We start from the raw sequence: 26686 nt of genomic DNA, 5'->3' as shown, positions 1-26686 counted from the left end.
TTATGTGTAAGCCTATTCCAGGCTGTGTTTTATTCCTCTTTATTCTTGTGCCAAAGACTACACTGTCTTTTAGTGTAAATAGTTTTTCTTTTGAATGTTTATCCTTCTCTTCCTGTAACACACACAAAAGAACATTTGAAAAGTATACATATCTACTTACATGCACAGCAGTATTTTCTCTGAACTGAACAAAGGGAAGCCCTTTTAGTCATGATATTATGCTAGAAACCCATCTTTCTTTCTGTTCCAATTTGAAGCTGTCTTCCTTGGCCATCCATGATTAGAACTAAACAAAGTATACCTATAATACTGTACGTAAATTGTCATCAGGGTTTTATACAATAGAGTTAATACTGCTTCTCCCTATGGAAATATTTGGTTTGCATTGTTGTACTATTGTATTAGCATTTTAAAAATAAAAAAAAAAAATGCACCAATGGCTTATGTTTACCTTGATGACACATTTCATCAATTCACCTGTTTATACAGATAATATCCCTATAATTTATTCTGAGACGTTTTCAAAACCTTATCGTGCATAGTAAATTATAAAAGTGTGGATAGAAAATATAAAAATACATAATTCAGCATGTAGCAACATATAGAATTTGAGACTGTGGAACCTACCCCCAGAGATTCGTTTCCCTAAAGACAAAACCTGTAAAAGGGGTCATTTCCAGGTGTGTTTTTTTGTTTGTTTGTTTTTGAAAGTGCAAATTGTTACTCATGGTAACATGTTAATCATTTTGTATATTGTTGTACAGTTGATGTGAACCAACCCAATTCTTACTTCATTAGTTGAAAAAAAGAGTTTAATAACAGCATTGTATATAACACTGAGCTGCAGGGCATTTTTATCATGCATCAGGATTTCACTGCAATGTTCAAGAGTGTTTGTAGGATGAAATATTTACTTATTATAAATTATGTTATTGTAACAGAATCCATCCATTCCTACTAATAACATCCATTCAGTCCAATAATGTGTGCAATTTTCATTTTTATAAGAATAATTTACATCTTGAATTTACTTTCTATTTCAACCTTACCCAAATGTTCTCCTCAAGCTTAAACTATTCAATGTGTAGAACACATCAGTAAACTAGTCATACCAATTCGTATTAATTTTATCCCCCTTGCTTACATTAAATCCTTTAAAATAGTTTTTCATTATGGTTAAAAATTACAGTAAATATGGGAGGAACTAAAATATACAAGAGGTTTAACACAGTGATTTGAAGAAATCCCATTATAACATTCTGTGTTTGCATATTATTCTAGCAATACATTCTTACAATGAAATATATACATATCCCTCTAAAGTTCTTTTTTTCTATTCTCTGCCTGTAAGTTTGAAACCTCTGCAGATCAGTGTAGTTTAATGTGCTGACCATTTCTTTTGGTGAAAAAGTACATAGCTGCATGTGTATAACTAGTGCTACCCAAAGGACTGACCCTGGATACATTATTTATTATGAGTTACTGATGATCTTATAGCTCATGAGTGACAGAGCAAAACAGAACAACGAGGTGGTATGAAAACTCATCAATAACTAGATGCAATAAATAATGCATTTGCCATCTGCCAATTGAATATATTCTTTATGCATTAGTTTTTTGTTTGTTTGTTTTCTTCAAATGTTTAATAAGTATTTTGGAACGATATAGGGAATTGTATCATCTAGATTCAAGTAAATGTTTTTAAAAATCTTATTTTATTCTGTGGCACACCTTTGTTTTTGTTTAAATTATACAGAGAGATATTAGAGATGAGCAAATATTCTCAATGAATAATTTATTTGAATTTAACCTCCTTTTCTACTATTGGAATATTCAAACGATAGGCTACAACTTATTCTGATTCATATGTTATTAAAATTTCATTTGACAGATGTCTTTTTGAGTTTTTATTTTATGTCTTGACAGCAATTATTAGAAAATGGAACTATGTACTCTAGAGCTGGTGAAATAAATGTGATGCTTTTTTATCTGATCCTTGATTAGCTGCAATTGGCCTTGTGAATCCCATGGTACTCTGGCCTTGACTGCATGAAAATACAAGCAATTCTTATGTGAGTACTTTATGAGAAGAAGTAAAGCTCAGTTTCTGCCAATTTTCATGCATATAATATTGAAGTTGCTTTCAATGAAAATATTGTTCAACTGTGAAAAGCTGCTACAAATACATAATGAAAAACTTCCTCTACAATTTTAAACATTTTCCTTTGCAGATTTTTGATTAAGCTTACCATCGAGGCATCATGTTTTGTATCTTTTTTTTTTTTTTTTTTTTTCCCCTCAACTCTGTAGGGCATGATCTGCCCTTTTCTGATGTTCATCTACCCAGTCCTGAGACCATGACCTTCCAGGAGCTGCTTCTCTCACTATAGAGTGAGAGAATAAAATGGTCACAGAACAATTTAGATGCTACAGTACTCCAACTACTTTTATTCCTCTTGTGTTTTCTGTAAAGAAAGACCATTAAACAAATATATTAAAGTGAAAGTTAGTCCACATAAACCTGTTGGACAGAAATTTATAGGTCCAGATACCTTCTTTCTAATTCTGAGAGGATAACTGAGGATCCTCTATGAGGCAAATGAAGTGAGTCTCACGGTGTTTATTTCATGATAGCAGTCACTTTGGGTTCCTTTTTCAATTAGTACAGAGAGAGACAGGAATAATATAAGGACTGTTCAGATAACTAGTGCTCTGTATTGCTCTCTGGATCATCTTGCTTGCTCTCATCACTGATTGTAGTTGGAGACCAGGAGGGCAAAGACAGGATTTATCTAACTGAAATGTAGAAGAAAACAATGAAATAGGCATTTCTAGACAATTTTTTTTTTTCTCCCCTAAATAATACAATACTAATGTGGCTAGCTCAAGGTGTTATTTCTGTATTGCAGATATCTGATTTTAGATTAAATGATCTTGGCTTATATTAGGTACCTAAACACGATGAGGTAATCTGCATCACAGACTTTTTAATGTCATGGTGCCCATGTGTATAACAACAATAAGGACTTGATTCTGCCTGGAGAAGTAAAACTCCAATTGTATCACTGGTAGCAGCTCTGCTTCTCACCTTGGTTCTGCTTATTAATGTTTTTGTTATGTGTTGCAGGTTAGATTTATTCCCAGACTGAATTCCAGGCCAAACTTCTGATCTAACTTTTTTACTCCAAATCCCAGAACATGGCTTTGAAGGAAAGTAAAATGGCCCCATGCTGACTCTGGTCAGTGTTGTATCCTTATGATACGTAGTTCCCTGGCTTTCTTGATAAGCTTCTGTTGTGTTAGGGCATTTGTTCACAACTAAAGTGAAGCAATGCAAATGATACCTAATTTCATTTTTATTAGATGTGCTCTTTTTTCACAGATTCTCTCAAACGTCTTGAGAAGATATATTCTGGGGAATGTTGGTGACAGGTGGCCTAATAATGTCATTTTATTTTCTGACAAAACAGCTATGGTGGAATCTCACAGACTCCCAGCTAGTATAATTTGCCTTCTCTCCCTTAGATTGCCACTGGATTATGGCAGCTCAAGAATTTGGCCCATGATTCTTCTTCTACTCTGACTTTTGTGATTCCTGTGTGCCCCATATATTCCTTCTTTAATAACCAAACTGAGCAGAAGGGGTGGGTTCCCTTTGCATCACTCCAGAAATACAAAACAACTTAATTTGCCAGAGCAGGCAGGTTTACAGCTGCTTTATGTTGACAAAAAGGCACAAAGGAGCCAGAAGGTGCTATTGAAACTAGGACTGTGCCTGATAGTGGCAAGACGAATAAAGGAATGTATGAATCATAAATACATATAGATTTGGCATGTCTTTTCATGGCCCATTTCTACAGCAGGATTCTATTTCAGTGCTCTTATTCACTAGGAAAAAAAAATCTTGGGGGAAAAGTTCTGAATTCACATTAGGACTTTGCTCTCTGGCATATGATGAAGACTGCTCCTCTCAAGCTGGGAATTAAGGGAGTCTATAGTAATAGCCTAGTTGGTCTGTTGGTGGGAGTAACAAGATGGTCAGCCCTGACTGTAGCCTAATGTTGCTGAATTGTACTTTTTTGAAGAGCCTAAAGCACTTGCTGACACTAAGAGCTCCTACCAGAAGCCCTGCTTTCTTTAAGGACCTTGTCCTTAGAGGAAGCCCTTTTAATTAGGCTTTGCTCCAGTTCTCAGAATTTTGCTGAATTCTGTATTCTGAGATTCAGAAATGCATATGCTGCTTTGATATTTTCTTTATACATAACACTGCCAAAACCCAAATAATAAAAATGATAGCAGCAAATAGAACTAGTTGCAGATGGCAAGAGCTTTCTGATCAGTCATAATTTATTTTTCATGCCGCTATTTATCTGATATTCCCTCTCCCACACCCCTTACCTAATGCTCAAAAGAAAAAGGGTGAAGGAAGAAGGATAGGAGGGAGTACACAAACAAACAAACCTCTGCACCTTAAAAAGACTGCAGTTACTGGGGTTACAAATCACATCCATCTCCAGACAACAAGGAGAATACATCTGCCATCAGCAGCAGTGGGGTTAATAAAAATATGTTCTGCTGTATCTTTTTTTTTTTTTTTTTTTTCAGATCTTTGTGCTTTTTCAGAATTTCTGTAATGAGCATGTTGTGCCTGTCAGGGGTTGGTTTCTTCAGTGAAACCTTCACAGTCACTTTCATCCCCAGTGTCTCAAACTTCTTGTCAAAACCTATAATTACCTCCCAGAGTCAAATCTACCATTAATCATCGCAGAAACAGTTTTGCAAAGACTCATCACTCAGAGTGCTGAAAATGAGTAGGGACCTCCTGTATCTGTACCACTTCACTGGACTGAGTTGTCCTGCTCTGGACAAAATTGAGAATTAACTAAAATAAGCTTTGCCAAAATAACAAGGATTTCAGATGACAATGCCGTGTGATGTGAAGGTAATTCAGATGTTTTTCTTCCTATTTCAGTCCTTTTTTTTCCTTCATCAAAGACAGACATGCACCTTCCATCCTTTGCTGCAATACAGAAATAACAATTAGAGGGGTATAATGTATGAAATACTTTTCCCATTGTCTATATTTTTCAGGAAAGACCCAGGCTAAAAAGAGGATTTTTTTTTTCCCCATTAGGTTATAAAAAATCAAGGTAAAAGCTCTACTCAATTTAAGGTGTTCCAAGGTGGGGGAAGGAATTTATTTAGAAAAATCAAATGCATCCTTAATCAGAGGTGATCCTTATTCCTTTCCTTTCCTTTCTCATCTCACCTTCTTCATTTTTCACTTTTATTACTTGGGGAAAAAAAAAAAAAAAAAGACTCCATGGGAGAAAAAGAAGGGAAAAATACTGATTGTTTAAATTAAAGTTCATAAAGCCTCCAGAAAATTACAAGAAATAAACATTTTTTTTAAGGAGAAAGATCTTGTACTTAAATCTTTAATATATATTTGCTCCAAAAGGCAATGCAGTCTGAATATTACCATAAAATAACTATACAACTTTTTCAATGACTATAAAAGCAGAGAAAGAAGTCCTTTCCCATATCATTAACCCCAATGTCTATGTTGAATTAAAGTCACTAAGAAAATGAGAATCTCAAGAATCACATTTTGATACTGTAAGTGTTCATCTACTTAATGTGGATCATTTTACCATCATTGGTAAAAGATCAATGTGGACAATTAATGCCATTTGCAGGTCATCTGCGGACAGAGTTTCATGGTCACATCCACTCCATGTGAACTCCATAATCATGTGAACAAAGGCCACTGTTAAAGGGAGGGAGTCCTGATGGCTTTCTTTCACCATGTAGTGTTTTTCTCACCACTTGTCAGATTTGATTTGAGTAGGGTAGCAAATTTCATCTGCTTCCTTCCTCTCCTCCATCTTCCTGTCCTATTTCTTCTCCTTCTTCCTTGAAGAATTCAACTAAGCTCCATGTAAGATGCTTATCTCTGAGATATTTATCAGCCTTTCTTTTCAGTATATTTGAGACTACTATCGGTATTCTGTTTTTTTTTTTTTTAAACTGAAAATGAAGTGAAAAGGTGTGGTGGTGCAGCAGTGATAGAGCATGGATTATCAAGCTCTGGAATAGGAAAAAAAGGCTGCCTACCCAGCTAGCCTCTGATGCTCCTCTCTAGGTACAGCCGTGCACTTGCATGACATTGAGAGAAGAGCTCAGTTCAATGATAAGAAACCAGATTTATTTGGTTGTGTCACTGCAAAAAAAGTTTGTGTTCAAATTAGCAAGCAGACATGTTCCGAGGTTTGCTGTTTGTACAAGTGCTGTTCTGGCATCTGTGTATTTGAGGACAGCTATAAGCCTCAGTTGTGCGTTGCAACTGGACATGGGGCTCAGGAGAATATGATTTGGGCAAGAGCTGGTTCCTCAAGGGGTGCAATGTCAAATCTCCCCCTAGATTTCCTGTGCCTCAATTTAAGCCATTCTAGATGGTTCCCAATGATGAATTTCCCTGAGTGTTCTCTTCCCGATCTGTTCTCTTCCTGTAGAATGCACAGGAATTTTAAAACTTTAAAAGCTAAGGGGGTGCCATCAATTCGGGACATATGGATCCTAATGAGAATGATCTTATAGCTCTCAGAAATTCAGAACTCATCTGAAACTTTGCTTCCAAATTCATCACCTTCACTGGATTCTAAGACTCTTGTTACAGAAATGGTAAAAACTTTGCTGTCCAAGCAGCTAAAGGTTCTGTAGACATTTGTAGGTAATTCAGAAGAAGGGGATGCACACAACAAAGGAAGAAAAGGAGGGGATTATGAACTAAGATGGACACTATGAAACTTCTGCTAGAAAAGGAGAACTGATTTGATTTTGGATAACTGTTTAAATTAGAGGTATAAGGGAAATTGGAAAATGATTATTCAGCACAGGCCAAATCTTCACAAAGATAATGAAAAGGTTGATTAGCGAGTCAAGAGAAATTAGGAGGATGAACCTGGCACAGTTTGTTTTGATTCCTGAAATGAATATCGTATGGGAAATATGCAACTGGAAATATTTTAGAAATTCATATGTATAATTGTATTCACAAAAATAAAAGGGAGTATAAAATAATTTTCTCTTATTTCTTATGGTAGGGAAAGGAAAGGAAAAAGATCTAATTTAGGGAAAAATCCTCGATATGTTCAGAGATCACAGGGTACACAATTCCAACCATTTCTATCAACCTCTGCCTCATTTTTTGCCTCATTCTCTGCTGAATCCTATGCATAGACCCTTGATTTTGTACAGACTTTTCATCCTATGATTTCAGGTAAATTCCATGTAATTCCAGTTCCCTTTACAATCTTTCACTGCCTGAGACAGTTTTCAGCTACTGCCTTACTTCGGTGAATGGGGTATTTTTCTTATCACTGATATACTTTTCTCTGTACCCCAACTCCCTCACTGGTGCATTGCTACTCCCCTGAGAATTACACCCTCATTTTTCAATGATTCTGGGATCAAAAATCTAATCAACCTATTTTCTGATCTCTGTTGCTCTGTCTGTCTGATCTATCAAGACCCATTTTCCACTTGAAAGGGTAAACAGATATCCATTTCTACCAACAGTATTTGCACTGACAGCAAGGGCAAATCATGAGCCTGTGACTACAAAACCCTGTAACTCAGATAAGGAAGTTAAGCAGAATTTAGCATGACAATTAGATTATATTCTAAAGCAGTTGTTTTGAATTCTCTTCCATTATGTGTGTGCATCTTGCCAGTATTTTTCTATGCATATACTTTTTTTTTTTTGTATTTTTTATAATTTATATATATACATAAAATTTTATTTAAAAGACACTTTTAATAGTTTAACAGAGAAATATCACATAATATGAAGAATACATAATCTGCCAAAGGGTTAATTAAATTAAAGCAGCGGGTAAGAGAACTGCCTAAGCAGAACTTTGAGATATTATGGCTGACATATAAATCTGTATAGAAATTAGAGCCATAAAATGGTAAGCTGATTCTAGGATGCTACAGAGAGAGTTTACATCTCAAGGGTAGTTAAAATAAAATAACACAGAATCAGCAAATGTTTTTATACATTGGAGAATCCTGTAACAAGGCAGGATATTTGATCCTGGCAGAGTTTTAATTACTCAGATGTTGATTTGGATGCCACTCAATTCAAAAATGAAGAGGAGGAACACATTTTGAGAGGTATTTCAGGATTGCTTTCTTCCATGGCTTATTGAAGCATTCAGATGGTTAGAGGCTATTTTGGACCAAGTCCTAGAAAATATACCAAGTATGATTAATAGGACTGAAGCAAAGAAACACCCAGGACATTACAATATCATTAGTTCAAAATATTCTTAGGGGCTGGTGGAAACTAAGTGAACATTCTGGACTGCAGGAAAGCTGACTTTGAGAAAATATGAAATGCTCTAACAGATTTTAGTTAGTATTTTATTGGTCAAGATTTTATTATGCAGAGGGAGTCTAGTGGAGAACCTAGGAAGTGTTTTGGAAACAGTTGGTGATGCAATTAAAATCCATCTCAGTTCAGTCTAGAGGGAGAAAAGGCAACAGATGCAAGTTTGTTTAAGTGGCAATGTAAAAATAATTATAAACAGAAGGCTTCTTTAAAAATATATACAAAATGTAGTGAGGGGTGGATTGGGAAATCTCTAAAAATAAGCATAAGGAAGTCAAGAACATAATTAGCATTGTTGAATGTTGAATTGTAAAGGGTATTTCAACTAACAAAGGATTCTGGTTCTGTTCTTACAGTAAATGAAAAATATAATTGGAAATAGATATGCTTAAAAAGGAGATTAGGGAACCAAAAAAAAGTCTTAACAAAATGACAGATTTCAAGAAGAGATAAGAAATGGCAAGCTGCTTGGGGCAAGGATTACATTTCCTAATTAAACCTATTATCAACACTTAGTGTATTAATTGTTTCCAGAGCTCTGTCCTACTTGGTAACAGATGCAGGGGATTAATCATAGCTCCATTTTACAGACAGGTAAGCAGAAGCAGAGATGTGCTAAGGCTAGGGCAGAGCACATTGGTAGCACAGATGAAACTAAAGGACTTTTTGACTGACAGTAACCTACCTCTCCCTTTCCATTATTATTTGACTGCCAAATTCCAATTGTAGGTAGGGGAGACAACAAAACAGTAAAAGTAATAGAAAGGAAATAAATTCTTCAGTTTTACAAACCTTTCCACATGGCAGGCTTCTTTGATTGCAGCAGTGATGCAGGTTTCTGCCTAACTAAAATTGTTTGAAGAGAGGGGCTAGAGTCTCTGTAGGAACCAGGAATATGCAGAATAAATTGGGATATCGGAGGAAGTGAGGACCTGGCCACATGATGGGGAGAAACCACTTGTAAGTCTGTGCCATGCCAATCCAACTTGTATAACTAGGCCGCAATCAGGCTTTCTTCCTTTCTTTGGCTTCATCAGCTCTTTAATATAGCCAAAGGGAAAAGAGTTGGACCCTGGCTTACAAAACACTTAAAATATGACTTAAAATTACAAATGTTTGCACCAGCTTCAGAAAGAATACTCACCTGCTTGAAGTTGAGAATGGGTTAGTTTATATCTTAAATAATTCAAGGTCATGATCTTTGTGATATAGATTAGATCATAAAGGAAAATTTCTAGTATCTTAAGGAAAGAAAATACTGGAATGAAGATAATTCATAGCCATGTGAGTTCATGAAAATGAAGATAGAAACAGATGAAGTCTTCAGGAAATTATTTTCCAAGTTCCTTGAAGAGAGCACTAGAAACTTGCAAACATAATGTCATTAGTCCAAGATAGGTCCGTGACATCAATTATGGAAAAATATTAGCAAAAATGTGTAGGGTCATTGATGGAGCATGCTGTGGTACTTAATTTCTTTAGAGACAAGTAGCGTAAATTTATGAGAGTCTGGTATTGCTTAATTCAATTGCATTTTTTTTTCAGTTTTTATTATGTGGTATTTTCTGCATTCAGTATAGGAAGAATTTACTTCATTCTATTTTGTAATGTATACTATATTCACCATTCGCAGTGTTCCATCTCATGAAGGAGTTATCTTGGTGAAGGAGACAAAAATATTCTTATCCTTTTCCTCTGAAGACTGAAACTGTTCCCTCCATTTCGTGAAGTGATGTTTCTGGATATACAATTTGTTTTTGCCCCCTTCTGGCTGTGGCAAAGAATTGAGGTAAACTGCCACTCTCTTAGTGGTATCTATGACCACAGGTGTTCCTTGTACCAGGTTCTTCTGACACATTGCTTCTAGCTTTGACATTGCATTCACTTTTGAGACTGGGACTGAAGCAGGTCAATTAGTTTTCATCAAAAGTAATGTTACTTTTTGTTCGATGTATTCACTGTTTTCAAATTGCTTAGATAAATTCTTGAAAATATCAGGCAAAAGGAGCACAATTCTAGATTGAGATTAGCCAAACAGGAATGTTGCAACAGATATATTAAAATAATTCAAGTTTTGAGGTAGTATTTGCTTGTAACCAGCTTTATGATGTATTTCTCTCCTTTAATTATTTTATTTCCTTTTCTTTACTAAATTTCCTAAAAGTCTTGTGATATTGTTTATTGTGGACTTGGGGTGGTATGGGGCTTTTTTTTTTCAAACAGCAGAATGGTACTGAGGTTTCAGAAGACTTTTGCCTTCACCAGCACTCTCACAAGGTTGCAAAGTAGAGAACATGCAACCAACTGTTCAACAGGCATTGAGTGTTCTTTGTCAAGGACTTCTATTAATACAATAGTAGTCTTGGAGCTAAGTAACAATTGCAGGATTACTGTTTCAATTAGAAGGCAGACTGGTCTAGAAGTACTCACTATCGTATCTGGAAAGTGAGACTGTTACGAAGTTATTTATTATTTATACAGATAACTTACTCTTTATTAATTCTACCTGATATTGTATTTCTTTTCTCTTAAATTGTCTGTTTTGCATGCAGTGTTGAGGTTTGTGATTGAGGAAACAACATGTCTCAGGAAAACACAGACAAAATATTGAGGTAATTTTGGAAATTCAGGATAATGAGTCAGTCCATGATTTCACTTGCATGAATTATCCTTTAACATTAAAGCTTGTCTTTGCTGCCAAGGGCTACACTGAGCAGTAGCTTAGATGTGGAGTTCATCACTCCACTTGCTTTATCTGTTCCATATCCTGGACACTGCTTTTGCCTTCTCCAGCTACTTATACATATTGACTTCCTTTCTATGGTAAATGACTGAGGATAAAAAAAATACCTAAATTATTATAAATAGCTACCTTAGAAAGTCTTCATGACCTAGTTACACACTGCAGCTTACCCTGTTAACTTACATCTGGTGTCAGTAAAGTGTCTTGTTAAAATCCCTAAGTAGTTGTGTTTGATTCATACTCAGTTATGAGTGTGAATTATTGACTGAGACCCACTGAACAAAAAAAGATTTTTGAACATAATGAAAAAGCAAGTACAGAATATCTCTGAGATGTGAAAATGCTTACCATATTCAATCAGCTGTATTTTCATGTAGCATCCATAGATTGACCCTACCTAGTAGCATCTTCAGTTTTGTTATTATTGGCTACTTCTTTCTCCATATGACTGAAGGACTTTGTACCGTCATAAGGACTTTGTACAGTCATTCTTTCACAGTTTACTACTGGTAGTACATCTGTAAACAAAGTAGATTTTAATAAATGGTTTGCTGTGGGATCAGAAGCTGTCATGCTGCTTGTCCATATGGTCCAAGTATGTAGGCCAAGTACCATCTGACATATTTAGTTAGAACACCAAAATTGCTATTTGTTATTAGCATGTAATCTTGCAACATAGGTATCTTTAGAAAACTTCATAATAGTGAATATGGCCTTTATATCCCTTCAGTTTCTGAGGCTGTAACAAGTAGGCTAAAGTTTATGCTTGTATGCGTAAGAGGAAATGGATGACAAACAATAAAAGCTGTAGGAAACTGTAAACACAAGTTGACCAAAAAAAAAAAAAAAAAGTTTTATTGTTTAACGGTTCTTGAAATTCTGACTGCATATAATAGTACTGGAAAAGACAAGCAGGCTATAGAATCATCTCCATAGGGAAATTGAAATTGAAATGCTATTGTTTGCTATACAAGCTACTGGCCAGACTTCAGCTAGTTCACCATACTTGGTTTCAGTGACCTTTGCAAAGAAAGAGTAGTGCTCTGCTGAAGGTATAGAGCACGACATCAAGGACAATTCAAAGTGATGGGAAGAAGATGTTCTTTATGGTATATAATAAATAACAGGGCTATTCCTGAGTGCCTGTACTGTGGCTAGTTATATTTATGTTAGTCCCTGAAATGTATGTTTGTGGGGTGCTTTTCAGGAGGAAGCAATTTTCTAAGTAATGGAAAATACTCTTACTGGAAAAGACTGAAGGAAAAATATAAATGAAGAAACCTTTTTCTATTCTTCATTAGATAAAGAATCACATAACTGGACATTGTTAAGCTGTTTCAAAACAAAACAAACAAACAAACAAAAAACCAGCTTCATATGTTTTAAGCTCCTGACCCAGGAGCATCATTAAACACTTTAACTTGAAGCACGTGAGTAGCATTTTGAATTCAGTAGGTTTACTTGAAGTTGTATATTTGCTTAAGTGCATGGCTGGACTGAGACCAAAGCCCTCTGTGGAGATTTTTAACTTTCTGTTGTTGATATTACTGCAATGCAAGTAGTAAGCAAGAGAAATTATTGTGTTATTTCACAATCATTATTAAAATAAAACTTTATGTAGCATGTTGGCTCCTTTGTTTATAAACCATCTTCTTGCTAAGTCTGATTGTATAGATTTACCTTGTTCCTTTAATGTTCTGCAACGTTGAAATATTTTATTTTAGTTTCATTTCCTCTGGTTTTGAGGAGAATCTTGTATGTAGCAATTACTTAGCAATTTACTTTAGACAACTAAAGAAGGAGGAGATATCTAGTAATAAAAATTAGCAATGGAATAAGATAAGAAAAAAAAAAAAAAAAAAAAAAGCTCCTACTTCGAATGTTAAGGTTTAAAAGGCATGGTTTTATTCTCTGTAAATGGTATTACGTTATACAACATAACTTGTGTGTTGTATAACGTAACAGTGAGTTGTCATGATACATCCAATTAAAACTTACACATACCTGAAATTCAAAATTCAAAATAAAAATAAAAAGTTTTTATTGGGTAAAAGGCTCTCTGATTTCTGTCTCAGATTTACAACACAGAAGATGTTCATGTAACATACAACATGCTCACAGTGTTTCACACATCAAGGACTCCTTAGCCACATGGTGCTTGCTTTATACCACTGATCTGGCTTACACAGACCTACAAGGTCCCCATATCCCTTCAGGATCCCATATGACTCATGCATGCATTTGGCGTCAATTCTGAACTTCACTCACAATGGGACATCTGAATCTCAGAGCCATTTTGCATATGTATGATGACCACTTGCCTAGGATTTTATGCTAGCTACCCTCTTTCAGTGAAATGGATTAATGAGTGACTAGCCAGAGGGGAGTATTTAATGGCAACATCTACAAGTTAACTCATAATGTTTTCACAGTGAACCCATTGAAACTATGTATGTCCTGCAGTTACTTACCAACAGTTCAGTGCTTATTTTGTTTCCCTGGGGAATGGCTTAAAATAAAAAGCAGCAATATATTTGACAATAATTAATTATTTTCAATTAATAAAATAATTGCCAATTAACTCAAGCACAGTAATAATTTTGCAGGGCTGATCCTTCATATGCAAGTATGGTGCAAAAAAAGCATTCCATCTTACATGCCCCCACGGTTGAAATAGTCAATTACAGCAGCAGACATTTTTTGGATAGGGAAATTTTATTTGATTGGATGAAATATGCTTATTTAAATATAACACAAATGTAGACTCTCCAAGTAGCTTGCAAATGGAAGGGAGGCAAATTTTTGTCATGACGGTGTACTGGAAAAAAATGTTGAGGTGAGAACCATGAGATAAAATTGTGAGCTGCTGTCAGCCTTAAAAATTGCCCTAATTGAGAGCAAGACTGTGCAGCACATCTAACTATTGCTAGGACCTTGAAAAGGCTGGCACTCAATCTTCTAATTCTGTATTATTGAGCAAACCTGCAGTGTTTGTGACCTTGCAAAAACTGTTTGAGCCCAGCTGAGTTTTAAAGCCTTAAATCAAGATCCCGCCAGAATGAGATGATTCTTGTAAGAACGATAACCTACAGATAAGGCAAAATGAAATCTAGTTGGCTCTTGAAATGACTTGGAAAAACTCTGGCAATGGAAATGTCAATCACATGGCCTTCTGCCAAGGTTAAATCTTAACTTCTCCATGAATCGAGAGCCTGGACAACTTGGCAATTGTTTCCAGCACAAATGCCATAGAAAAACAAGGAATTTCTGTTAACAACTCTGGTGTGAGGTGACTTGAAATATGCTTTTTAACTTCACCTGGGAAATAAAAATTAGAAAAAGAGGAAAAGGTTTTAGCCAGTAACTCTTTTTCAGACATGGGTCCAAACCACCTCCGTTTGCTCATATATTTGAAATGTAGAGGCAAGTTAAATGGCTGTATTTCCCAGCTAAAACTGAGGTATTGACAAATGCTTTAAGGTGAACCTGTGCATTCATTGTTCCAGGTAAATTGTCTTTTGCTGGATCCTTACCATAAATTCTGAACATCACTTTCTCTCCACTGATGTTTTGTTCCATATTTCTTCATTGCTCTTAAATTAGGCATGTCAATTTTAAACATATGAAAGCATGAGAACTTCACCTGGTGTACAGGAAGAGTATATTAATAGCCTACCATTGTTGTTCTTCCCATGTCTCTACAGTATACTAGTATCTTCAGAACAATGACATCTGTCACTTTTTTCTAAGTGTGAGGCAATGACATTATTTTGTCTTGTCTCTGGCCATAGCCAGAATGTTACAACTAAAAGCACCTTTCTCTTAAAGGAAAGGAAATTACACCACAGGAGATGCTTCTGGCTGTATTCCAATCTTAATTTCATTGAAGCATGGCATTGTCTTTCATTACAAGGAAAGCTGAGAGGAATCTAGGACACATTCTGATGTTATGGGACCTAGCTTGAGATCATTTCTTTGTGAGATAAGAGTAGGTAATAGAAGTAAGCAATAAGTTTGTTAGGAACTTTTAAATTCCTATTGCAGAGATGGATTTAATATTATATATGTTTTCATATTTAGTGGGATATAAAGTTTGCATGATAAGGAAACTTGTCACCACAGGTGTCCCAGTTTCCTTGCAGCTCTATACAGAACTAATTATTCATGCTGTAATTTCTGGTAATTCCTAAGATCAGAAGGGTTCATTATCTCCTAATGATGGCTTTTGCTTTCACTGGCCAGGCTTCTCTAGGCACTGCAAATCCAGGTTTCCCACAGTATCCCATTATTATTTCTCTTCCCTGTCTTCTGTCACTTCTTTACACAGCTTTTAATCTTTCCTATCATCACACAAATTGACTGCTTAAATTATTTCAGCCTTTCTTGGGTGTAAAATGGCCAGTGTGGATCTTTGTTGTTCCCTCCCATACATCAGCAAGGTATGTCACAGTTACACCACCTTCCTAGAGATATGCTTCTCTCCCATTGCCTTCCTCCCCCGTAATTTCATGCTGATGCCCTGTATAGCATATTTCTCAGGGAATGCTTTTAAACCTTTTGCTGCTCTGCTTCCACTTCTTTTCTAAATCTGTTCTAAGCAGATCAAATCTGATAGATAACTGATGCTATAGAAGGAACTCTGCTGGAGTTTTCTGAGAGGCAGAATGTAGTGCAGATCTGTACAAGAATAGAAAATCTGCAAGGCAGTTTTGCTGGGTTTGGAATCATTTTGTCTGTAAAGTCTTTTTAAGTATCTGTACAAAGAATTCAGTTGGGATGTTTGATCTGGGATGAGAAGTAACAAAGATAGTATGGATCAGTGAATTTGTTCTTTTCAGGAATGTTTGACTGAGAACTCTTTCAGAAACACTCTTTATGTTTTGTTTTGTTTTCCAGGTACATATACAGTGTCGTATTTGATGTTTCCCTGTCATTCACAGCAGAAAGTGAGTTTGTCATTTGTTTTTCAGGATTTGGGACATGTGTTATTCCTTCTGGAATAAATAGCAACTACTAAAAGTTATTGATGTGCCTAAAAAAAAATAATGAATACTTTCACCACTGTTACAGAATCAGATTGAAAATCTACTTCTGTTTTGTAGCAATTGTGCAAACCATTGCTCCAGCTGAGATATATTCAAACAAACCCCCAAACACATAAAAATGAAAACAAAATGTCAAATTCAAAAGTACGTCACAGATACGAAAAAAAACACCTGATTCTTAGGAGAATAAATAAATAAATAAATAAATAAAAAGCTAAGTTTTATGAAAATATACTACTGTATGCAACCTCCTTCTCATCCTCAGAACTCTGTGCATACCTGTACGCATACCTGTATGCAACTGTATATATATCTGTACTAGAGAACTGAATGTGAACAAGAAGACTGCAGGGTGTGAAAGCCAATTTTCAGAGGATAATCTGAGTCTTTGTTTGCAAAATGTCTTACCCTCATAGCACAGTTGGCTGCATGTAAACTGCTGATGAGTAATGGCTCTGGAAGGACCTAGTTCCTCATCTTTACCTGGGAACTGTTTGGGAGAGAATTCGAGGAACACCAGCAAAAGGTGAGCTGGTTCTTCTAACAAAATAACTGTTTTAAACATCATATTCCAATTCTGAAATATTGTTCTGTTTTGTAATATATATGTCTCCTCAGGTTCCAGATGGCAAGGAAAACCATCAATTTTCTTCAGTTTATTTTAAAACACCAGAACTTAGTCTCTTTACAGGGGAGCCCATTCTCCTCACTAAAACAAAACATTTAGCCTTTGACAAAAGTAATTTTTCAGAGGCAAATTTAAAGATAAATAAACTGATCATAAAACGAGGATGGATTCTGTTTTAAAGTCTTTCTAGAATTCCTCATAGAAATTATAAAAGGTTGGAATGAATATCCCATGGGTTTTATGGAGAAAAAGGAAGTTTCAAAGCAGTATTTTTGACGTTTGCTTCCTTATCTGTTACAAGACATTTCGTGTATTATATGTGCTAAATTATATTGTTTATTTTATTTCCTGCTTTAGATGTTGGCCTTGAGTTAGATCAGGATGGCCAACTTGTAAATCTTGAGTTGCATGCACATTATGAACAGTTCAAGTGAAACTTCTTCAGTTTCTGCTCTTCACTTAACCTCTCTCAGAGATCATCACTTTGATCTCTGATGTGGGATGTGTCAGGTGGCCCTCAATCATATGACATTTTCAGTAAGAAGTTCACAGGGCTAGAAAGGTTGTCTGTTTCAGGATAGGTCATGTTTTGGTTTAAAAAACAAAAACAAAAACAAAAAACCACACACACACACACACACACACACAAAAAAAAAAAAAAAAAAAAAAAAAAAAAAAAAAAAAAGCAGCTATAGAAGATATTTTCTGTCTTTCCTTTGCACAACAACAAGGGACACTAGCATTATGGCTGGTCCTGCACATCATTCCTGCCTTTCCCTTCAGGGATTAAAATATGGAGAAGAACTTGACAGGAGATGCAAAGAGAAGGTAAGATCTCTGAAACATTATTGAATTCGTTCTAAATAGAGGTGCTATACATTTTCATGTAGCCGGGGTTTTCTGGTTGAAACAATACACTTTTTAAAACATATAATTAAACTCTAATATTATATTCTGACTGAATATTTTGTGCCCTTTCTGGATTAATTTTGAACTCATTATTGAAAATAAAATTGTTGAAGTTATTGAAATGTGTCCTTTTTCAAACAGGCTGTTTCAGTAAATTAAAAATATTGATCATATGTCACTTTCAAAAAAAAAAAGAGAAAAAAATAGAAATGAACATTGGTTCAGTTTCAAACATTTTGAACTAAAAATAGAAAATATATTTATTCTCTAGCAATAGTTCTAAATATTCAGAGCAATGAAACACTTATCAGCTCCTCTGGGAATATTCTCTATAGCTTGATCAATCTTATTCTCAAGTGTTTTCCTGAAATTCAGTGCAAATTATTCTTTTTTTTTTTTTTTTTTTTTTTTTTAATATCATTCTGTAACTCCTACACATCCTCAATCTGCTTTAAAGTAGTTGTCATGAAGCTGCAGGTATATTCATTACTAAGACACTTTTTCAATGACAAAAACATGTTCCACGTCAATCAAATCCTCCACTAGAATCTAGGTAATGTTGACTCCATTGGCATTGGATTAGGCCCTAAACAACAAACTGTTTGGAGTAGACTGAGTGAGTAAATTAAGAGGAGCAGTGAAATTCTGTACAATAATTCCTCATTTTTTTTTTACTCCTGAAAAGTTGGAGAGAAATTATTTGTAATCTCCTGGGCTGTGTTCTCAATTAAAACACTAGCTTATGATCAAGTACAAGGATGACAGTAAAATACCTTGAACATCTATCAATTACATTGACGTTGTTTTATTAAAAGGCAAGTAAATCTGTGTTCTGATGGGGTAGTAAGCCTGAGCAATTTAAAGTTTCATGCTACAAGATTCTGTTATCTTCAAAGAGTTCTGCCTATACATACTAGATTTCGGTCTCAAAATATTTTGTATCCAGCATGGAAGAAATACAATATTAGAAGTCATCCTGAAAAAGAAAAGTCAGTCTGTATGGAATGAGTGAATTAGCTTAATAGACAGTAGCCTATTAGCTTAATAGACAGTAGACAATAGAACTCAGTCCAGTTCACCTTAGGTTCACAGGTAGTTATGCCACAACTGCTGAGGGCACAAAAAAAGATGGATGAAAGAGAAGCAGATATAATGTAGCAGAGAAGGGTGGGGGAAAAACTTCTTTTATCTTAAGGTGTCAAGAATGTTTAAAATAAATAAATAAATAAACAAAGTCTTCTGGAGTTCTGAATTCAGGTATCTGAGTCAAAGGGGTTATCCCATTGAAAAAGAGTTCCCAGTAGAAACAGACAAAAAGACCAATGGCAATGTTTAAAGCTGAAACCTGAAAAACTGATAAGTAAGGAGTTTCTGCCACCAAGAATAAACATTTTGAATAATAAAATTCAGAGTTCATTCCTGAAGAAAGTAATTAAATACTGAAATAGGTATAAAGGAATAAATAAAACAGGTGAAGAAAATTGTTTCTTTTGAGAGATTCTATATGATCTGTTTAGTTTATTCCACATGCAGTTAACCTCATCTCCATTATTTAGTGAGGAAATAAGATTTTGTAAAGGACTCTTCAGCTTAACTGGAAAGAGCAAAACAAGAACCCATGACTGGAAGCTAAACAAAAATATTTGGAGATTCAATTTGAATATGGATTAAAATTTGTCAAGCATAGTATTTTTTTTACATTTCCTAACATTTCCTATCTTCAAATCAAGTGTTTAAGGGACATAACTTTGTTCACATTTGGCTATTCAACTGAAAGTAGAAATCAATATAGTCCACTGTATTGATTTACAGATAGATGTAATCAGAGTTTGTTTAATTAGAAAGCTTCAAACATCTAATTCTAAGCACACCTTATGTGGTTGTCGTATTTTAAAATAATAGTAAAACAGAAAATAGAATGGAAAATGGAATCTCAATGTGCTTCCCTATCCAGCTTTTTAATGTGACGTTTATCCTGGTAGGGGAATTTTTTACCTTTCACTGTTTCATAGGAATGGGTTGTGGTATTTTTAAAATTTTATTTCTCTCTTTTTTTTTTTTTTCTTTTTTTTTCTTTGAAACCACAAAAATGATTAACTACTTATTTGTGCTCAGCAGTCTCAGCAGAAAAATGTGCCTTTAGCATTTTGCAGAAAGATTGCAACAAATGTGTTCAAGGGAACGTGAGTAAATGATGACAGTCCACAGGCACAAGTAATGCTGTGTTTAAGCTTCAAACACTGGAGTGTATCACTGATAACTGAGATGTATAACTATATTGATATATAGAGAGATATATACTGTAATGCACTTATGGTTTGTTTTCAAATGTACCTCAGCTACTACAGGAAATCAAAATGTAGTGGTTGCTCAAAAGAAGAATTAAAAGTCTCCATATAATTCATATTGCATATGAAGCAAATGCTATTATGAAAACTTCATTAATATGTAAATTGCAACGTTTTGATTAGCACTTGCAGACCCTTTTTGTTAAGAAAAGAGATGGAAGAAGCTAACCAGATTGCAATAATTTACATAGTAACTCATTGGTGGCAATGCCACCAAGAAGAGAACCTAAGGAAGGCTATAATGTCTCTTTTAATAGCTTAATGCGTATTAAAACACATAGTACAAAAGGAAGGAAAATGTTTTTCTTCAAACCGACAGTCTTTTTTTTTCCTCTTTTTTTTTGGACTGGTTGTGGGGTAAATTAAAGATGTGCTGAAGCTTATTTTAAAATAATAGGATATACATTTACTTGACAAAGGAATACAAATATTTTGGTTCATTACACAGTGGTATGAATCCAAATGAAGAGTACCTTTTACAGATCAGTTTTATTATGTTTTTCTCTATGGTGATTTTGCAATGGGCCAGATCATATTATTTTGAGAAACAATGGTGAGTTGTCCAATGACTTTAATAACCTCAGGGTTTATTTCCGTCCAATGACTTCATTAACCTCAAGATTTATTTCTGTGCTTTTGATTTTCAAACTGGAGTATGGCATTATATGACATGCAATTCTCTCACTCAGATATCAGATCACAGCATCATAACTGTACAAAATGGCATTTGGATTTTTAAGTTCTGATGTGTGTCATGATATGCTCCTTTCAGGCAAGATCTATCAGTGGGTTTATTAGGTATTCTAGCTTTTGAGCTGCTTGAGCAATATAGGAAAGCTAGGATGTTATGGTTTTACTTATTGCTAATACTTAAAATACTCAGAGCAGTAAGTTAATGAAACCTCTCTTTAAGTCCCAGCATTTTACTTTTGTTACTGGTCATTTGACATATGTTTTGATATTTGGACACCTTAAAGAGTGAGTGCTCTCCTATATTTGGAGCCCAATAGCAGTCAGGTTTGCTTGGCTCTTGAGGCAATTGCTGTCGAGACAGTGAAACATCTACAGACAGCTTACAAAAGCATGACTTTTTCAGTGGCAACCCAGAAGACAGCAAGTAGCAGAAAAAAAGAGAAAGAAAATAGTGGGGATTCTTCATATACTTTCATATACTCACCAAAGTTCACAGATCTCGTGGCAAAACAGGAAAAAAAAAAAATAATATATATATATATATATAGTTGAGAAGCAAAGTTGAATAGCTCTGCTTAGGGCTACTTGAAAGTGTATTGCAAGCATCATACTAGATTTATCAGAAGAAATAACCATGATCTTTTAAAATTAGTGTGCTTGGTGGCACATTCTTTTTTTACAGTTCCATAGGATATTTTTTTCCAGTTGATTTCTGTAGAAAAGGCTTCATTATGAAGTAACTAAAGCAAATATTGGTCTAAAAGTTAAGAATGACAAAACAGCTTTTTGTCATTAAAAGGATATTCTGTTACATTGGGAAAAGAGTGTTTATGAAGCAATGTGCCCACAGGGGACTTCAGGTGGATGAATCTGCGGAGATTTTTATTTTTATGTTTTTGTTGTTGTTGTTGTTTATTTTGTTTGTTTGTTTGTTTGTTTGTTTGTTTTTTGGGTTGGGGGTGAGAAGGGTTTTATTTAACCTTTAAAACTTTTACAGAGCTTTTTAATATTCTAGAGCTCATTATAAAAACCCTGAAACTTTTGGCAAACCTTTTAAAGGTATTCTTGATACAGTTAAAAAATATCCCAAATAAGTGGACATGCTTATAAGAAAGACTGGTCTTTCAGCTGGTGATAATCAGCCTTGCTTCACTGAATTCAACAACCTTATGCTGACCGTCTCGTGTTGCAGGCATTTACAGGATGGAGTCTATCACAAAAGCATAAGCTTAGCTCTAAGTAATGAAATCTTTGTTGAGTTGATGGGATAAGACTGATTTGCAATAGGTAAAGATCTGGCACAGAGAATGCATGTGAGTCATGCATGTGAGAAATTACCTAAACAATTTGTAAATGGAATTACTAGGTATTATCTGTCTTTTATGACCAGTAAGTATTGACTTACAGTGTATCATTAGTGTTTATGTGATGACCTCCTAACCAGATTAGCGGATTCTTTTCAATGGATAATTCTATCACGTTTTTTTTTTTTTTTTAAAGTATGTTAACAAACACATAGCATTTCAAGCCACCTTAGCAGTCATGTTACATGATAAGCAAGTCTTAATAAATGGCATTTGATCAACGTGTTTATAGGAAAAACCAAAAACAAACAAACAAACAAACAAACAAAAAATAGCACCAGGTGTCCACTGTACCTCACTGAAAGGAACACTTATAAAGACATGAGTGGCTAAGGCTGAGCAGTAGTCTGTGACAACAGTACCTGGTACAGTCTCCTCCGATGTGGAAGGTGACCAGCCCCTTCAGCTGTCTGCCCCAGAGTCTCTGGGTTGCCTGAACTGTGTTTTGTGCAGACTCAGAATGGAAAATGTGACATTTAAGTTGTCTTTCTGGTCCTTCTTTCAGGACTTGCCAGGTGCCAGTTAAGTCTTTGCCATGAAACATTTATCTTCAAACTTGTCTGTTTTGTGACCGACAACCCATAGTTGCTGAGGCTTTTCCAGAATCAAGAGACTAGGAACTCCAAGGTACAGGAGGCCTAACAATATCTTACTTTCAGCTGCATTCATGTTGGTAAAGTGGATATTTTAGGCACTATTTTGCTCCTGTAAAAGAAAAGGGATAAGACTTTAATGAGGGACTGTGATGAATCAGACTTGCAAATCAGGTGTGCTGTCCACATTGCCAGAGCTGCTGCTTCATGATAGCATAAACAGTGCTGATAGCCATTATGTGTGCAACAGAAGTGTCTGGGAATGTGTTAGTATTTCTTTTTAATGGGGCTAGAACTGTTTTGAAGTCAGTTGCAGGTCATCCTCCCATCCCCGGTTTCATTCAAGTTTCAGAGGGTTAGCCTGGTGTGTGCAAACTTGACTCCCTTCAAGGGAGCTGAAAGCTCTCCTCCCAGGATACACTAAATGTGCTCCAACCCTCACTGAGGATAGAGGTGTGCAAAACAGTGTTGCACAGTTTGCAATAGCAGGAGGGTCTCCTGGGCTTGCCAAGCGTGCACGTGCCATTTGAAGATTTACAAACCAATGAAAGCTCATGCAATGTTCAGAATAGCTCTTTTATGGCATTTTAAAATCCATAAGACTTATGCACCTTTATATTTGTAGTCAGTCATGCAGCTCTTCACTGAAGATCCACTCTTCTTTAACTGTTTTATCTTCTGTTGTCTTCTACCCTTGTTGCTTTTGTGTCACTTTTAAAGAATTATATCTCCTTTCTTCCTGCTCTTTCTTCCTGCTCGCTGTAGAAATGGCAACATACCTCCCTTTATTCTCACAAAAGTTCCAGAAAAGTGCTTCACTGACCAACCTGTGCCCTGAAGGGCCAAGACCTTTTCTGGTGTCTGGATAGCATTTCATTATCAGCAGCTGAAGCAATCCATTAAGCTCACGAGTGCAATCACATATGCAATGACCAGCAAAGAGTTCCATGTTAAAATAAAAAAGATGAAGTCCCTTTTATTGAAGACATGGAAAAATAATGTCCCTTTGGTCCTGTTCAGCTGCAGCCTGGTACAGCCCACTGTCATGGAGTCTTATGGAGCCATGGCCACTGTTTTGAATGTGAGTTTGGGCTTTCAGGAGTTTGAGCAGTAACAAAGAATTAGCAATGCTAGATCACAGCTATGGGCTTCTGTTTTGTCCCTCCACAGATAAAAGTGTCACAGTTGTCATGGTTGTCTCAGATCTAGAGAAAACTGCAGTCCCACCACTCTGGTTCACTGACACAGATCAAAGCTTTGGCTTAACCCATGACAAAGCAGTTGCTGTGATTAGCTGTAATTTAACATGTCTTGTTCCTCCTTCCTTTTGCAGGAGGCACCCTGTCTGCTCACTCACAGTATTGTCCCAGAGTAGTGGAAGCAGAATTTCATCCACCCCTACAAACCTTTTTTTGGACAATGAGCAAACTCAGAATAAGAAGTGTGAGCATGAAGAAGACACCAGAAATTAGCAGGCTTGCTCATTTCAGTCAAGCTTGTTGCTGTGTGTGAAGTTTTATACATGTAGTCATGGTGGCAGCAGTGACATGCTGTTGTCTTCTGCATGACACAGGCAAAAAGATTGCACACAGTCTTCTATATATATAGAATAGACTTGTCTGTATGGAGACCTGTGTCCAAGAAAGCCAAGAGTCTCAAAGCTTTTGAGATTGCTTTACTGTGAGCCTCATGCCTGTATCTATGTTTGGCTCATTGGAACAGGCTAAATCAGATCTGAAGTATACCCAAAAATATATATGCTATAAAGGTAAAGGTGTCATCATGTGCTCATCTGTTAATCTGCCCCTATTGCAAAAACTGCTTGCACTTGAAATTAGGTGACTTGTTTTTCCAACATTTACATCTTGGGAATCTTTCAGGGAGATCTGGCTAGTCCCAGAGGATGGTGCACAGAATGATCTGACTCCTACCTTTCACACAGCTTTTTGTATCTCACCTGTAGGCTGTCCTGGCCTATTGCATACTTAGTGTACAAAGCTTGTCTGTTCCATAACATTCACATATATTTACTCATTTTCATGATGGACTTTCAGGTGGGATACTTTTATTTTTTCAGTTTTGAGTGGCACTGCTGTAAAATTCTAGTAGCAAGCTGAGCTGGTACATCTTTCTGTAAGTGGCTTTTGCAGTAATGAATGCGTCTTCCTTCGCATTCCAATTCTGGAGCAGTTTGAGGCATGAGCCTCCTGGCCCTGCCTGGTGTTCAATGATCCTGAGATTTTTTTTTTTTTAATTATTTTTTTATATATAAATGATATTTCTTTGTAATATGCCAGAGATGAGAAACTTTTGCATTCATGTTCCAAAGACCTGACATCTAAGATTGTGCCTGCAGCAGGGCATGCCATGGGTATGTGCAAGGATACAAGACCTTTGGTATCACAGGACAGAGCTTGACAGCAGGAGAAGAACCTGGTGCAGACCCATCTATATCACCCATCTGAGCAGTTCCAGGGCAGATCTAACTATGGCGCCATGCCTGGGTTTTAGCTGATGAGAGGAATCTATCAGTTTTTCTCCAGAAGGGATCCTGCAGGCATACGGTAAGGATGGTCACAGGAACAAGGCACTGAAATGAAACAAAGTGTAATCTGAATTGACAGCGTAAATTCAAACACTGTGTCTACTAGCTGTGACCCAGGGGGATTTATTTGAGACATGCAGATGGTGCAAATGCAGTGAGAATAAGTTAAATGTGCATTGCCTGTGCTTAATTTCTAATTTCTTGTACCTCCATATAATTATTTTTGCTAAGAAATATAGTAATCTCAGCAATTAATATCCTGAATTTCAGCCAACTTTATTTTTTGATATTGAAACATCCCATTAATTTCCTTTCCTCTCCTCACTCCCCATTACTGACATGTTTACAGCAAGTCAGGTATAATGAGAGGGTCTTAATTGTTTCTCTTTCAGCATAGGAAATTATCCTCTGTCCTCTATTTTTATCGTGAAACTTGAAAAAGCCTATCTATATTAATTGTAGGGTTGTGCCATATATAAATATAATGCTGATTATACTATTGAAATATTATTTTCAACATCGAAAACAACCATGGTACAATTCAGTCTCTTCAGATGAGAAGCAGTGCTCACGTGAAAGCAAATTGTAGTGAACAATGCTCAAAGAACGCTAATGTGTTTGAAGCAACTTAAAGCAATAACTTTGGCCTTGGACACACAGACAATCATTCACTCAGACTACAAAGCAATCATTTTGTCCAAGAGGAGAGAAAAATAAGTTGGAGCAACAATTTGTTCCTAAAAAAAATTGGAATCAGTTAATCAATTTGCAGTAACTATCTGATTTATTTGTTTAATAACATGACTGACAGTTTACAGTCTTTGCCAATAAATCTCAAACTCATGATTTGCTGCAGCCATAAGCCATTTATTTTATAAAGATGACCTTTAATCTCTCTTATGATTGATTAATCAGTATATCATAAATAGAGTCATGAGAGGTGAAGAAAGATTTGCTTGATGATGACCAATTTTCTGTTTCTAAAGAGCTCTGCAGGTGTGTCCAGAACACAAAAAGCTTCATTAAAAGACAGTGGAGGAGCAAAAGAGGTGCATGATACTGCACTGACAGATGAAAACAATAAAATTACTTAATATTTATTCATTTTTAAAAAAACCCTCAGTGGACAAAAATAATCCTCCAGTCATAAAAGGCTAAACTGTTACCTTTAATGTTCCTAAATACAAAAGAGTGTGGATGCTTAACCCCTGGATAGAAAACAGGATGAACTGTGGCTGTGATTTCAATGTCCTCTTAACCTCTCCCACTTTGGGGTGGTTATTAGGTACTTTAGCTCTTTTGGTAAACATTTTCAGCTGTTCTACCTAATGACTAGAGAGACAGAGAGCTTTCCAGTGCTTTTCTCACTTGTGTTTTCCTCCAATAGCCATGCACTTGGAAGAGCAAATAGCAGGTAAAC

At 35.7% G+C, this 26686-nt stretch overlaps 2 long non-coding RNA genes across 2 annotated transcripts in view; both read right to left on the bottom strand.

Moving 5' to 3' along the window:
• Nucleotides 1-4582: 4582 nt before the first annotated feature.
• Nucleotides 4583-26686, bottom strand: part of LOC311446193 — a 133040-nt gene continuing 110936 nt past the window's right edge. The window contains exons 4-5 of the long non-coding RNA XR_014698800.1: nt 25179-25311; nt 4583-5020 (exon numbers count right to left, since the gene is read on the bottom strand). This is a non-coding gene — a long non-coding RNA (uncharacterized lncRNA). The remainder of the gene's footprint in view (nt 5021-25178; nt 25312-26686) is intronic.
• On the bottom strand, nt 22179-24933 carry LOC311446214. The gene is made up of 2 exons (XR_014698807.1): nt 23333-24933; nt 22179-22833 (listed from the first exon to the last, which is right to left on the bottom strand). It is a non-coding gene; the product is annotated as an uncharacterized lncRNA (long non-coding RNA).

The sequence above is a fragment of the Aythya ferina genome (genome assembly GCF_964211825.1).
Source record: "Aythya ferina genome assembly, chromosome: 1".
In the NCBI taxonomy this organism is placed as follows: Eukaryota; Metazoa; Chordata; class Aves; order Anseriformes; family Anatidae; genus Aythya; species Aythya ferina.
The sequence above is the reverse complement of the archived record's forward strand: the minus strand, read 5'-3'. Positions and strand labels throughout refer to the sequence as shown.